Source organism: Silene latifolia, chromosome 10, assembly GCF_048544455.1.
Source record: "Silene latifolia isolate original U9 population chromosome 10, ASM4854445v1, whole genome shotgun sequence".
NCBI lineage: Eukaryota > Viridiplantae > Streptophyta > Magnoliopsida > Caryophyllales > Caryophyllaceae > Silene > Silene latifolia.
Window position 1 is genome coordinate 32,539,661 of NC_133535.1, and position 15,911 is coordinate 32,555,571.

General features: G+C 36.7%; 1 non-coding gene across 1 annotated transcript; it reads right to left on the minus strand.

The window, feature by feature from the left end:
* Window positions 1-2,097: 2,097 nt before the first annotated feature.
* On the minus strand, window positions 2,098-2,204 carry LOC141609639 (small nucleolar RNA R71). Its single transcript, XR_012527561.1, has one exon. It is a non-coding gene; the product is annotated as a small nucleolar RNA R71 (small nucleolar RNA).
* Window positions 2,205-15,911: the final 13,707 nt, after the last annotated feature.

Below are 15,911 nucleotides of genomic sequence, written 5' to 3' on the forward strand. Positions count from 1 at the left end.
TTTGTTTATGGTTTCTTTTGGACTTTTGAGTCGGCTGTTTTGTAGTTGGACTTAGAATTAGTTATTATTATTATTATTATTATTATTATTATTATTATTATTATTATTATTATTATTATTATTATTATTATTATTATTAATATTAGATTAGTATAAAAACCCACCTCACCTTTACATTACACCACTTTTTACCAATTAGATAGAAAAATAGATTAGTCCATTAGTCTCTCTATATTGTAACTCAAGAACCCTAATATTTCCTTTCTTATTTTCATTCAATAAAATTTGCAATCTTTCTTTAATTATTAGTTTAATTCTTCTTTTATTTATGCAAGTTCTTCATCTCTCATTAGTATACAATTAGTATTTTGGGTGGTATTTGAAGATTAGAAGAAATTCATTCTTCCATTATTATCCAAGATTGTTACTTTCCTCTTTGTTGGTACAATTCTCATCTTTTGTTTACATTATTTTCATTTGTCTACATTTCTTATGTTGTTTAATCATTATTCATCTAAAGTAGTAATCTTTATCATGTTTACAATGTTTACTTGTGTTTTGTTGCAATTTATTGTTGAATTCTCACCCATGAACATGTGTGAGTAGTCTTATCTAAGGTCATGGGGGGATTTGGGTAATTAAGGGGATGAATTTGGGTTGTTAACCTTTTGAATTGGGTGATTATGTGGTTTCTACTCTTAATGCATTTGAAGTGTTTGTGGAAATGCCTCAATGAAAATTGGACATTTTATTAACATGTTTGGCTTACCTTGGTGCATTGTGCTATTATATGGTTATAGAAGTGTTTATAGATGAGTTTTAATGAAAGTTAGAACATCTCTTTGATGCATTCGGTCCGTCTTGGTGCTCATGCTATTGGGTAGTCTTCATGCTTTATTTGTAGCTAGTTCATCTCGATCAAGTGACAACTTATTGAGGAGCTTAAGGTGACTAAGAAATTAGTCTTAAACCCTTGACCACTATTATTACCCTTCTCTTGTTAGACCTTGTTTCTCCCCCTAATTGTCCTTTGTGAACCCAAAGACCTTAGCCTTCCATCAATTGAATACAATCCCATTTAGTTTAATTTAACTTGTTTGCATCTTAGTTTTAGATAAATCAACATCTTATCTTTATTTGGCTAAACTAAAGACTTAAACAAACCAAGTATCTAACCCCCGCCATCTTTGCGTTCGACACCCGAATAAATACTACTTTTATTTGGTTTTATAAATTGTTTTTGGTACCGGAAGTGACGGCAAAAACCCGGTTATCAAAATGGCGCCGTTGCCGGGGATGGCGTTAGGTTATGCTTAGTTAGTTAGAGTCTTAGGCTTAGTCTTTACTTGTTGTTTGCTTGTTTGTGTAGTTTGTGTGCTTCTTGTAGAGTGTGTGTGATTTTTGCCTTACCCTAGTGTGTAAAAGCACTAGGAGTCTTACGGTTTGACAAGTTGTATGCCTAGGAGGAACCACCAAGCTTTGCTCTTTGACTCCGATCCCGAAAGGCTTTTTAGAGCCTTAAGGAATAGGACCATTGCAAGGGTTATAACCTCTTCTCAAGCAACCATAAACCAAGCAAATCCACCCATCCAACCTCTCATTGAAAACACAACTCAACAACAACCAAACATTACAATTGAGCCTTCAATAGAAAATCCATTTCACAACTTCCAACTTCCAAATAACCCACCTCAAACACCACCTTCTCATATACCAAATCCACCACCACCACCAATGGCTTTACGTGACCATAACCGTCCAAACCATAATGATGCTTGTAACCCCATTAATTTTGGCATCTTGGCTCCAAACAATTTTGAGATGCACCCGGCTCAAGTTGGCCTAATTTAAAAAGACTTGTTTGGAGGACACATTGAAGAAGATGCTCATGCTCACCTAAGGAGGTTCAAGAGGAAGGTCTCTATGATGAAAAAGAATGGGGTATCCGAGGATACACTAAGGATTATGTTATTCTCATTTTCTCTAACGGGCAAGGCGGATCGTTGGTTGAATGTGCACCCTCCGGACACATTTACTACATGGGATGCCTTAGCCAAGGCGTTCCTAGAGAAGTATTATCCATCATCAAAGACCGCTATGCTCCGGAACGAAATTCATACCTTTCAACAAGAGGAAGGAGAGTCCCTAGGAGAGGCATGGGATAGGTACCTAGATCTACTTGCTAGTTGCCCTCATCATGGAATCCCGGCTTGGTACGTGACTCAAACCTTCTTTCAAACTTTGCTCCCAAGGACAAAAGAAATGGTGAATGCCTCCGCGGGAGGGAGATTCGATCATTTGGGTGAAGAGGAGGGCACGACTCTAATCAAGAAAATGGTGGACTCCGAGGCAAATTATGGCACAAGAGTGAATGTCTTGAGAAGAAGCAAGCACCCTCCCGAATTCTTAGTGAATGTGGAGACTAATGCTAAGCTTGATATGCTCACCAAAAAGCTTGAAGAGTTGAGTAAGAAGAAGCAAGTAAACCAAGTGAATCAAACTACAACTTCTCATGGACCATCCATGGAGGAAGTGATGCAAAGATCAACATGTGAGTCATGTGGAGGGATGGGTCACACTTATGAAGTATGTGCAAATAACCATTACAACAATTTTGATGGGTACAATGTGCAAGAGGTGAATGCTTTCCAAGCATTTAACAATTTTTCCAACCGTCCACCTAGACCCTCATTCAACAACAACCAAGGATCCAACCAAAACTTTGCCAACCAATTTCAAGCATACCAAGATTATAGGGGTAACCAAGGGAACCAAGGTAATCAAAACTTTTACCAAGGAAACCAAGCTAACCAAGGGTTTGGCCAAGGATTCAATCAATGGAACAACAACAATGGGTTCAATCAAGGATACAACAATAATCAAAGGTACAACCAAGGGCAAAATCAAGGGTTCAATCAAGGGTACCAAGGGAACAACCAAAATTCCAACTTTAAAGATCAAGGATATGGCTTTTCTCTTCCAATTTCCAACCAACCTTTCAACCAAGAGCCACCACCCCAAGCAAGCAATACCATGGGAGATGATAAATATGAAAACTTGGTGAAGTTGATAGAGGATTTGGCAAGTAATACCCAACAACAAATCAAGAGCCTTGAAGCTAAAGTGGCTTCCCAAGCTCTCATGAGTTCTCAAAAACCACCGGGTGTATTTCTAAGACAAGGGCAAAATCCAAGAGACCCTATGAAGGCAAAGGAAGTTAATGCTATCATGGTTGGAGTTGAAGAGGAAAGAGAAGAGTCATTTGATTTGCCAAGTCAAGAGGAGTTATCTTACACTACTCCCTTTTCCATGGCTATGGAAACATTCCAAGAAGTTGACCATGAGCCCGAAAGAGAGAGCATAGAAGACTATGTGCTTGAGCAAATAATCACAATTCAAGGTACAAGCTTGGATGTTGAAGTCGACCCGGATAAGGGAGAGATGGTTATGACTACACCAACCATTATGAGTGAAAAATTTGTACTTGAGGAAATAGTGGAAGTACCAAATGTGAGGGTAGAAGTTGAGAGGAACCCGGAAAAGGAAGAGATGGTCATGATGGAAGAACACTCTTTGGCCAATCAAAAAGAAGTCATTTCTAGAAGAGTGGACATTAGTAGCCATGAGGTTGATGCCTCAAGTGAGAAGTGCAATGTGGTCAAATCTAAAGAAATCCTCATCAAACTTGATGACCCCGGGAGTTTCTCAATTCCTTGTACCGTTGGTGACTGATACGTGCCTAATGTATAGTCTTTTTAGCCTATTTCAGCACGTATTTCTATGCATTTCTATACTGTTTTTATGGTATTTTGCCCCGAATTGGCTACTTTGGTGTATTTTGTCCTTTTTGTAGGGATGATCGTGAAAGTAGTGGAACCACACTCCTTTTTGTCCTTTTTGCATGCATTTAGAGGAGACGGGACTATCCCAGAGTGAGACACTGCACTTGGAAGCGTCATGGCACGCATTACGAGACACTTGGGTTAAGACGTGAGCTGAGATGAAGACAAAATCAGTCGATCGAGCTGTTTACTAGTCGATCGAGTGGTTTCTACACCCCCTGATGGTCGATCGAGCTGTTCCTCAGTCGATCGAGTAAGCTGCATAAGACCAAGTCCTCGATCGAGTAACCTGTTGGTCGATCGAGTAACTTTTGCTGAGAAGTTGGTCGATCGAGTGGTTTAATCCACTCGATCGAGTGGTTTTCGTCATTATGGGCTTTTAATCAGTCCGTGTTTTGTGTTATCTCGCTAAACATTATTTCCTTTTGCTATTTAAGCACATTACTAGGTTAATTAGATATACCCTTTTAATCTATCAAACTCTTTTACTGAAACCTTAGTACGTAGCTTTTCTTTCCTTCACTGTTACTTTTCCTTGGGATTATTATTGCTCGGATTCAGTTGTTCTTTACGCCGGATTCGCACTGATTGTAATCCTTTCTCTCCCTTTATTAATAATAATCAATTGTTGCTTTAATTTCTCATTGTGTTCTTATTTTCCCTTTGCCCTAATTTTCATTATTGCGATTCATTGTTTATTCATTATGTTTTCTGCTGGAATTTTGTCTGCTGTTAGTTTAATTACCGATATGAGTAGCTAAACTCCCTTCATGTTGGGATTAGGGAATCTACGGTAGAAAGATGACGATTTAGTAGATGAATTAGACGAATTGATCACGAGACTCTGTCACTATAGCAATTTAACTGTAATTCCCGACCTAGTTGAGTGCACGCCTCTATGTCACCCATTAATCTGGCTAAAATTAATCCTGGATCGAAAGATTGGACTAAATAGGCCTGCTATAAACAGTAGACTACCCTAATGAGGACGAAAGTTAAGTTAGTGGTATTTTAGGATAGAAAGTGGACCGAAAGGACCTTTTAACATCCGTCTCACATTAGTTCGTCTGAGTCATTCACTGCTGAGTTATTGGACTGCCGTAGTGAACCGAAATCCCGACATGTCCCTCTCTTCTTGATAGTTTAATCATATTTTATTGCTTTTATTACTCTTTGCCTTATTTCTCTTCCCTTCAGACTTCGTAGTTTAGAACCAATTTCAAACAAACCCTCCATTGTTACCATAGGATTAGAATAGGCAGCTATAATTACGTTACCTCCCTGTGGATTCGATACTCGACTGCCTCTGCTACATTTTAGTTGAGACCGTTAGGTTTTATCTTTGATAGGGTTGCGATAGCCGTGTCAGTGACCAAAAGGTGGATAGTGCTTTGTGTGACTTAGGGGCAAGTGTGAGTGTCATACCACTTGACCTTGTGAAGAGGTTGAATATTTCAAGTTTAGCCCGCACTTCCATTACAATCAAACTTGTCGATGGAACAATCAAATCTCCAAATGGGATTCTCAAGGATATCATGGTTCAAATTGGTAAGCTTTCAATTCCTACCGACTTTATTGTGTTGGACATTCCTATGGGAAGACGCTCCCGTATCATTCTCGGTAGGTCATTTTTGGCCACGGGAGGAGCTACAATAAATGTCAAAGAGGGACTATTGTCATTAAAAGTTGGGAAGGAAAAAGTTGAGTTCAAGCTACCACATGCTTCAAAGAAAACCGTGGTTCAAAACACGTTTGCCGTGGAAACTTTAGAATTCCATGAGAATGAAGATGAGATCATGGAGCTCTTAATTTCTTGTGAGCCAAAATTTGATGATGAGCCACCGGATAAGTTCCTTAAAGAAGAAGTGAATGTTAAAGATAAGTGTGGGGAAATGGGCAAGACTTGGGAAACCGAGTTCAATTCTAGCACCAATGCCCCTCCAAAATCAAAACCGGGAATTGAAAAGAAGAAGCCAAAAAGATGGAGGAAGAGATCGAAAGGAAAAAGGGTATGTGACCCTAATGTTGACAAAGAGACTACGGAAAAGCTTGAAGAAGAAATGAACCGAAAATGGCAAGAAGTTCAAGATGCCATGAGTAAGTTGCATACTTTGATGATGAAGAACAAGGGTTCATGTGTTGTTGATCCTTGTATTGAAGGTGGAAGGTTGGTGGGATCTCGGGATATTGATCCCGGTTGAATGAAGTCTTTGAATGAAGAGGTTTGGTGGAGTTACTTAAGAACCACCGCAATGTATATATTCTCCTTCTCTTTAATTAAGCTTTTTTACCGCATTTTGCATTTAGTGACATGATTCGATAAGGAGCTAATCTAAATTAGCTCTCTTTGCATTCATATAGTATAGTTGCATCGTATTTCAATATTGCATCTAGATTAGATCATACATTGCACACTTATTTGAAAATCGCTAAAAAATTGAAAAATCAAAAATCAACAAAAACATGTATTTCATTTCCGAATTTCCTCCACACATTTATTTCCATTGGAAATATGTAAATAAATAAGTGCGGGGAGGAAATTCCATCATTTTAAAAATACAAAAACGTGTTATTTATTTTCAAAAAAAAAAAAATCCAAAAACATGTTCTTTAATTTCGAAAAATTCAAAAACCACCAAAAATATGTTGTTTATTTTTCTTATTCTCTCCCTATACTTTGTTCCATTGAGGACAATGTAAATTTCAAGTGTGGGGAGGGAAATATCCACTTTGTGAATATTATCTATATTTGTTTATATTTGTATATACCTTTAAATTTGATAAAAATTCAAAAAATGCCTAAAAATTGAAAATTTTCAAAAATTACAAAAACATTGCATTGTATATATATGTTGTTTGTTGGCTAACCTTTGGCATAGACATAGTCCATTCGAGGCAAAAAGGAGCTGGAAGACGCTTGGTAAACTCGTTCTAATCTCTTACTCCTTTACCGTTCTTTCTTTTTATCTCTTGAATATATGAAGGAGAATGGGATTTTGTGCCTTGGATGTTCCCTTGGGGAACTTGTGGATTGTTGGTGTTGATGTGTTGCTAGGATTAGTCAAAATTGTTGCATGTTTACCTTATGTTCATTTCAATTTCCGCATGCATTGTGTCTTGTATATATTTGTTTGTGCTTAATTTGCGTTTGCATTGAGTTTGTGAATACATGTTTTCAAAAAAATGTGGTCTAGGGAGGGATTATGATACCCCAATGATGAGTTATGTCTTGACCGTGCCTTCCCCCTCCCCATGGCTCGCACCCGTGTCACATGGTTAGCATATGGAAAAGGGGCATGTCCACCAAGTTTTGGTCGCCTTGTGAGACCGAGAGGACCGTAGGATAGACCTAGACCTCGACCTAGCTACTCAAATGTGAGGATTAGAGCCTCCTAGGGTCGGTGCATTCATACCCGACCCCCACTTAGGATTGTGAGTAGGTCTCCTCGTGAGACGTGTTATGTCTAGACGCATAAGTGTGTCATTCCGTCCTTAGGCCATGATTTGCATTTCATTTTTGTGCACAAGTTATGAAGTAAAATTTGTTTTCACATGCATATGAACCTCACATAGCCAAATTGCCTTGTTTTGTCCCTTCCATTATTTCCCTTTTTGATTCACCCCCTTTGAGCCTCAACCTATTCATTTGGCAAACTCACTAAAATAGCTACATCTCATAACCACCCTTCCTTGATCAAGAATTGGTCGGTTTTGTAGTAGTGTTGTAGGAGGTGATTTGGGTCATAGTGGTGGATAGTATACATATCCACTTGGGTCGGAACTTGGTATGCATTTGGCATTGTATATAATTAAGAGGTTTTGAAAAAGAAATGAAAAACAAAATAGAAAAGTGAAAAAGTTGTGAAAAATTCAAAAAAAAAGAGTTGGTTGTTTTGTATATATTTGTGTTAAAAGAAGAAAAAGGCAAGCAACACCCCTCCTCATCATTAAACGGGGTAGAAAGAGCCGTTGCTAAATAAAGGGGCAAATTGATGTTTTTCCCAAAATGAGTCGGGTTTACACAATTTTTGCATGACTTGGGAAACCGGGTTTTTGTTAGGGTGTAGACGTTACCATTTGTTGAAATAAGAGGAGTACTTTCAAAAAAAATTTCCAATTTGAGTTGGGTTTATGCAATTTTTGCATAGTTTTGGTGATCCATTCTATGTTAGGGCATAGACGTGTCTCATGTGTTGCAATAAGGAAAGGGATGTGATGTGTCGATAATTCTTGATTTGAACTCCACATATCCAAACGGTGCTTGCACCAATCCCGTTTCGTCCTACTCCTTAGCCCCATTACAACCCTTATTTCATGGCTTGAGCATTGTTACATTTTGCATCTCATTTGGACATAGGACTGTTTTACACATTAGATTGCGGACACGTTCTCACGAGTCGTAGTAGGAGAGTGTTTGGCTACTTTTTGTACAAAAACACCCGGTCTTTAAATGAGTGACGAGTGAAATCCGTGAGGTTGTCGATGGTCTAAGTCCCCTTAGCCATAGGTCTCTTTTAGTTGAATCTTGCGTGTGTCATGTCATTCTTGGAGGACTAGCCTTGCTTCTCCTTTTCCCCGCCTTAGAATGTGTATCTTTGGCTTGTGTGAACATATGTGGGTTGCTTGTGCCACGTTTAGGGAGTTGGCACCTCGTTGAGGTTTTGAGACGGTTTCACCTAACCTAGACCTTTCAATTTTGAAGCGAAACGGCCGCTTAGATGAGGAAAGCGGTTTGACTTTTTGATTGATGCATCTTATGATTGATTACGTGCTTAAATGTTGGATGTGTCAAAAGTTTTCCGCAAGCCCCCACTTGCCTTGCATCGGAATGCATACCTCATTGTGTTTCAGTGTGAGTTGAAGGGACGGAGGAGGCCCGTTAATTGCCTTTCATCGGATATTATTTGTTTATCTAGTTTTCTTATATTACGGGTCTTAGTTTATTTAATGAGCTTACTCGAGGACGAGTAAGGTTTAAGTGTGGGGAGATTTGATGAGTAGCATTTTAGTCGTATTTTACCCATACTTTTACTCTTATTCAACTCGATTTTGTGTGTGTTAAATGACTTAATAGCTCATTATTTACTAATTTATAATAATTAGTCATTGTAGTTATATTTAATAATTAGTCGGTTTATTATATAATATTAGTATTATTATTATTATTATTATTATTATTATTATTATTATTATTATTATTATTATTATTATTATTATTATTATTATTATTATTATTATTATTATTATTATTATTATTAATTATAATTTGTAGGTGAGGCGGAATAATGAGAAGGAAATTGAAGAGCAAAGCAAGTTGAGAGGGGTTTTTATTATAATAAAGAGTGAACAAGTCAAGCAACAAAGACCCCAAGTCAACATTTGACCTTACAAAAGTCAAGCATCCTCTTACTCACACAGTCACACACATCATCATCGTTCACCATTAATAGCATCAGTCATCCCCTTCATCCTTCGACAACAACCATGGCAGCCTCCGTCCTCACCCTCTCAACTCAACTCCATCTTCATTTATTCATACCAAGCTAACAGCTACCCAGGACGACGAATCACCAACACTGACCTGCAACTCGGTTCCCATGACCAAACCCGCATTTTCATTCACCAACATTAACTCAAACAACAGCAGCAACCCGACATTTTACTCACCACCATTCCCATCCCCATTTTCGACTCCCTCGTGTAATTCTTGTCCACCATCATCACTCCTCCTCAGCTGCAACTCCGCAACAACCCGTCATCACCTTGCACCATCACCAAATTCAACCCATTGTTCCTGCACTTCACCTCCTTCGCCATTAACATACCACCAATTCATCGAACAACATCACCAACACCATTCCCCTGCCATCCTCAAATCAACCACCATTAACGACCTGCAATTCAACGAGCAGCAGCAGCGACAACACCAGCAACATCATCATCCACCACCATCAAATCCGCATCAAACCAGTCACAAACAATGAACAAGCAAGCTCACAACACCAATTGCGCTCCCAGCCGGGTACCCGGCTGCCTCCCAACCGGCTCGCAACACAAACTTGTCCTCCCAGACGGGCACCCGTCTGCCGCCCCTCATCCCGGCTGGGAATACCACCAAAATTCCTCAAGTTTTCCAGAGAGTTCCCAGCCGGTGACATCACCGACGGCCGGCCACCCGGCTGGGACATCCCGTGTTGCATTTTTCGTCCTCTTTTGCCCTTTTCATTTTGTTAACCCGTAATCCCTTTCCCTTTTGTTTATGGTTTCTTTTGGACTTTTGAGTCGGCTGTTTTGTAGTTGGACTTAGAATTAATTATTATTATTATTATTATTATTATTAATATTAGATTAGTATAAAAACCCACCTCACCTTTACATTACACCACTTTTTACCAATCTCCCCTACTACTAAGAGAATAAAAACTCTTAGTAGTTTTCCCGCCTAAAAAAATAACTCTTAAAACTATACATGGAAACAATATTACATTTATAATTTACCTCTTTTACAAGAAATAATTATTATCCCTAATTTATTATACAATCTTTTCCATAAATGTTATATTTCACCAGTTACACTCTAAAATTACGCAAATCGCCTTTTTTATATTATCCTTCATCAGTTAGACTCTAAATATGATTTTCTAAGGTACTGTTTGGCCTTGCTTATGCAAGATGACTTTTTCTTTTTAAAATGAGTTTATTCACAAGTTACTTTTCAGAAAAGTTTTAGTTGTTTGGCCATGCTTTTGTAAAAGCGGTTTCTCACAAAATTTACATGTTTGGCCTAACTACTTTAATACAACTTTTGTTTGCTTATTTGTTTCTTTATGTAAAAATTAGAAGTAGAAGTAGAAGTAATAAATATCTACTTCTCCTTTTGGGGGTGAATAATCAGTTTTTGACTTTTCAAAAGCACTTTTAAAACTCTCTAATTTACCGTGTTTGGCCAAGCTACTACTTTTTCAATTACAAAAACACTTTTTAAGCTTGGCCAAACAGCACCTAAATGAGGTAACAAATTTTTACGTATTTTTTTATTAAAAATATAAAATATTAGTTAATTATTTGTAAATTGTCCTTTTAAATGCGTAGTATACTGTTTTTACCTGTTTTCGTTATAAGGTAATACGCATTTTAATTAGATCTTACATCACCTAAACTTATTTTAATGTCATATCATGTAACGATATAACATTATAGTGTTATTTTTAACCGTAAAACAAAAATAGTTTGAGACAAAAACAACTCAACTTAAAGTGTCTTTTGATGGTAGTAAACTTTCTCTTACTAAGATTATATTTAGTACTCTGCACATTATAATATTAAACCGCAAGTATAGTTAATTTATGCAATTAATTTAATAAGAAAGTTTCTTTATAAAATAAATCTAAAAAAACACCGTGCTGTAGCACGGGAACTATACTAGTTAGATAGAAAATTAGATTAGTCCATTAGTCTCTCTATATTGTAACTCAAGAACCCTAATATTTCCTTTCTTATTTTCATTCAATAAAATTTGCAATCTTTCTTTAATTATTAGTTTAATTCTTCTTTTATTTATGCAAGTTCTTCATCTCTCATTAGTATACAATTAGTATTTTGGGTGGTATTTGAAGATTAGAAGAAATTCATTCTTCCATTATTATCCAAAATTGTTACTTTCCTCTTTGTTGGTACAATTCTCATCTTTTGTTTACATTATTTTCATTTGTCTACATTTCTTATGTTGTTTTATCATTATTCATCTAAAGTAGTAATCTTTATCATGTTTACAATGTTTACAATGTTTACTTGTGTTTTGTTGCAATTTATTGTTGAACTAGTTTAAAACCCGTGCAAAGTTGCACGGATGTGTATAGATAATATAAATAGGTAATTAAGTTTAAAAATCTTAGAGTAACAACACTTCATTAGTACTCTATATTAGTTTGAATATGCTTTATTTTTTTATTTTTTTGATGCATAATGTGCATTATCTTATAGAAGTGATTATTTATATTAAATAGGAAATATAAAATGATTAATCCAATTACAAAAATTTTATACCTTTCAATTGTCTGGATCAAAATATTTTTTAATCACTGTAATAATTTGCTTAAATTCTAATCACGGTAATATTTTCTAATCACTGAAATATAAAATCATACTATTTTTTCTTTTCAAAGCAACTTGTTAAATGCTTAAATTCTTATGATCTCAAGTTTACACTCACAACTCATATCTTAGGTCCGACTATCCATAGGCAACCATTTGTACACTTATATATGCCGTAGCATCTCTAATACATCAAACACTTCACCAACGGCCATTTTAGGTAAAATATATGCGGACCATTACCATAAATCACACACAAATATTGTTTCATACAACCGATAAATAATATTTATCCCCAACTTGTTAGATTTTTGGGGCAGTGCAACAAATTTTTATAAAGTTAATAAAAAACGCTAAAATTATTATTTAAACCAATCAAAGAGCTTAAAAATGCTCTTATATCCTTTACAAAAACACTTTTTAGTTAACGACTTTCCCCCACATGAGTTTTAAAAATGATGTACAATTGTACATGCATTAGTCATGAAACCACCATGGTTCTTTGCTCACAATTTATCCACTCTATTTGACTTAAGCTTGTCGACATGCTCATTTTATGATCTTAATCTTCTATGATATTGGATGTAATGCTCCTCTAACCCCAGTCTTGATCGTCCAGAGTGTCCTTAATCTTCTATGCCTGCTAATAGAAAGAAATATATTTTGATTATTGGGAAAATAAAATGATTGTATTACAACTAATAAAAAGGATTGATCATTATATACAATAAGTAAAATAGTACATGAAAAACACAATTAGCAGACAAACATTAAAAACACACTTGTCTGAGACTGGAGTACACCATTTTCCCTTAACAATACCAAAATAGGAGCCTATAAGGAGCAAGGTAGAGAGCTGAGAAATCAAATTCATGGAGTTAAGCCGTTGATATTCAAGAGCAATAGATACTATTAACAAAGGAAAGGCACTAACTGGGTACAATGTTTACATAAGATTAATGTGATAAACCCATGTCACATTTTTTTGCTGTCTATATTAGCATAGATTTTTGAAAATGACAAATTCTCGTTTGGGACAGGTGAAGTATTATACACAAGACAAAAGATAAAACATTAAGATTAGCAAAATATTTATCCCAACTATGCAAGTAGAGTATTATTTAACCCGTTTTATTTATAAGACGACATATATTTGTCTTAAGGAAACGTTTTTAAGACCTATTGTTTAAAAATATACGACCGAATTCTTTTTGTATCACTCTATTGTTTAATTTGAAAAGGTGGTACAAAACCCACAAAACCTTGATCTAGGATATGGAGACACAACCTTTGCATTTAATTTGAAAGTGTCGTAATTAGATGATAAAAAAAGTACTGCATCATAACAAATTAGTACTTCTATTAAAAAAAACTATAGCTATAAAAAAAATTTGAATATAACGTAGAAAATCTCCAAGTCATTTGAGAATTCCTTAACATTCAACATCTCCTTCGTCATCCAATTTCTGTAGATTTGAAGATGAGTTTCCTTCTCTTAGCCCAATAACAAATAGGGAGTAACAAATATGTACATTTCTGTAGATATCAAGAGATCATAGCATTATAAACTAAAATTCATTAACGTTTTACACTAAAAATTCCATCAACTAATTTCATCACATAAATTACATATCGAAACAATATTCATCCCTAGTGCCATAAATCTAACTAATAAACAGATTCAATATAGCGTCAGAGTGTTCACTATTTTTTTTTTAAAAAAAGTATTAATTAACAAAAAAAAAAACATAAATAAAAAGTATAAGAAGCTGCTGTAGACTTAACTATCTCAAGAAAGTAATTTCTTCAAATCGACATCTTGCTATCTTCTTTAGATTAGATTGAAAACATGGACCAAGATGTGTGAAAGAGAATTGTCTAGAATTTTGCATAAGGATATATAAGAAATTAAGATAAGAATTTTTAATCAATAGAAAAGTACTTTGTTTAATTTCATAGCGAATTACGGTTTAAGAAGCCTGGTTGAAAATGGAGGAAGCTTTGAGAACAGGAAAGGGGAGCAGAAAGATGTCTGATGACGGTAGAAGAGAACTGTACAATTTGGTGTTTTTAGTTTTTTACCTTTTAGGGTTTTGTAGATTGGCGGGAAAAAATTCGCTGAGAAGTTGACACGTGGACAGAATCATCTTTAATGGTTCTTCTATTATACTTATATATAGATATAGATAGATAGATTCTCACCCATGAACATGTGTGAGTAGTCTTATCTAAGGTCATGGGGGGATTTGGGTAATTAAGGGGATGAATTTGGGTTGTTAACCTTTTGAATTGGGTGATTATGTGGTTTCTACTCTTAATGCATTTGAAGTGTTTGTGGAAATGCCTCAATGAAAATTGGACATTTTATTAACATGTTTGGCTTACCTTGGTGCATTGTGCTATTAGATGGTTATAGAAGTGTTTATAGATGAGTTTTAATGAAAGTTAGAACATCTCTTTGATGCATTCGGTCCGTCTTGGTGCTCATGCTATTGGGTAGTCTTCATGCTTTATTTGTAGCTAGTTTATCTCGATCAAGTGACAACTTATTGAGGAGCTTAAGGTGACTAAGAAATTAGTCTTAAACCCTTGACCACTATTATTACCCTTCTCTTGTTAGACCTTGTTTCTCCCCCTAATTGCCCTTTGTGAACCCAAAGACCTTAGCCTTCCATCAATTGAATACAATCCCATTTAGTTTAATTTAACTTGTTTGCATCTTAGTTTTAGATAAATCAACATCTTATCTTTATTTGGCTAAACTAAAGACTTAAACAAACCAAGTATCTAACCCCCGCCATCTTTGCGTTCGACACCCGAATAAATACTACTTTATTTGGTTTTATAAATTGTTTTTGGTACCAGAAGTGACGGCAAAAACCCGGTCATCAGTTATCAAGGGAAGAGCAGTTGCCGATTTCCTAGCAGAAAATCCCGTCAACGAGGATCCAACGATCGACACGTGGTGACTTCCTGACGAAGACATCCTTTGTGCCGATTCTGACTCATGGGATCTATACTTCGATGGTCCATCTAATCTGAGAGGCTTCGGGGTAGGAATCCTTCTAATATCACCGGAGGGAGAACATGTTCTGATCTCGGTCAAGCTAGACTTTACCGTCACCAACAATGCCGCTAAATATGAGGCATGTCTCATCGGCCTACAAGCAGCCATCACACTTGGCATCAAGAGGCTGAGGGTCTACGGCGATTCCTCGCTCATCATCAATCAGGTGTCCAGATCATGGAAAATCCGATCTGACAGCTTAGCTCCCTACCGAGCAAAGATCAATCAAGAGGCCGAGTTCTTCGACCAAGTCGACTACTTCCACTTGCCACGAGAGGAAAATCAATTTGCTGATGCCCTGGCGAAACTTGTCGCGCTCGTCAACATACCTGACGACATGACATCAATGCCCCTATGTGTCGAGAGAAGGAGCGAGTCAGCCCACATTTGTGTCATCAATGATGACGAGAAAAGCCATGATGAACCTTGGTACCAAGCCATCCTCAACTACAAAACCAAAAACGAATTCCCTCGCAACTCTGATCAAGGGGGACAAAGAGCCATCCGTTTACTTACATCACAATTCGTGATAAATCAAAATCAACTATACAAGAGAACGCTCCAAGGGATTCTCCTCCTTTGCATTGACCATAACAAAGCCAAAAAAGTCATGGGAGAGGTCCACGACGGAGAATGTGGCCCTCACATGAGTGCAATGATGCTTACCCGGAAAATCATGCAGCTAGGTTACTACTGGACCACCATGGAAGCTGATTGCCGCAACTACGTCAAATATTGCCACAATTGCCAAATCTTCGCCAACATACAACACGTACCACCATCCCTTTTATACACCATGACATCACCCTGGCCTTTCTCAACCTGGGGCATCGACATCATCAGGAAAGTCAACCCAGTAGGCACCAAGGGGCATTGTTTCGTCCTCGTCGCCATCGACTACTTCACCA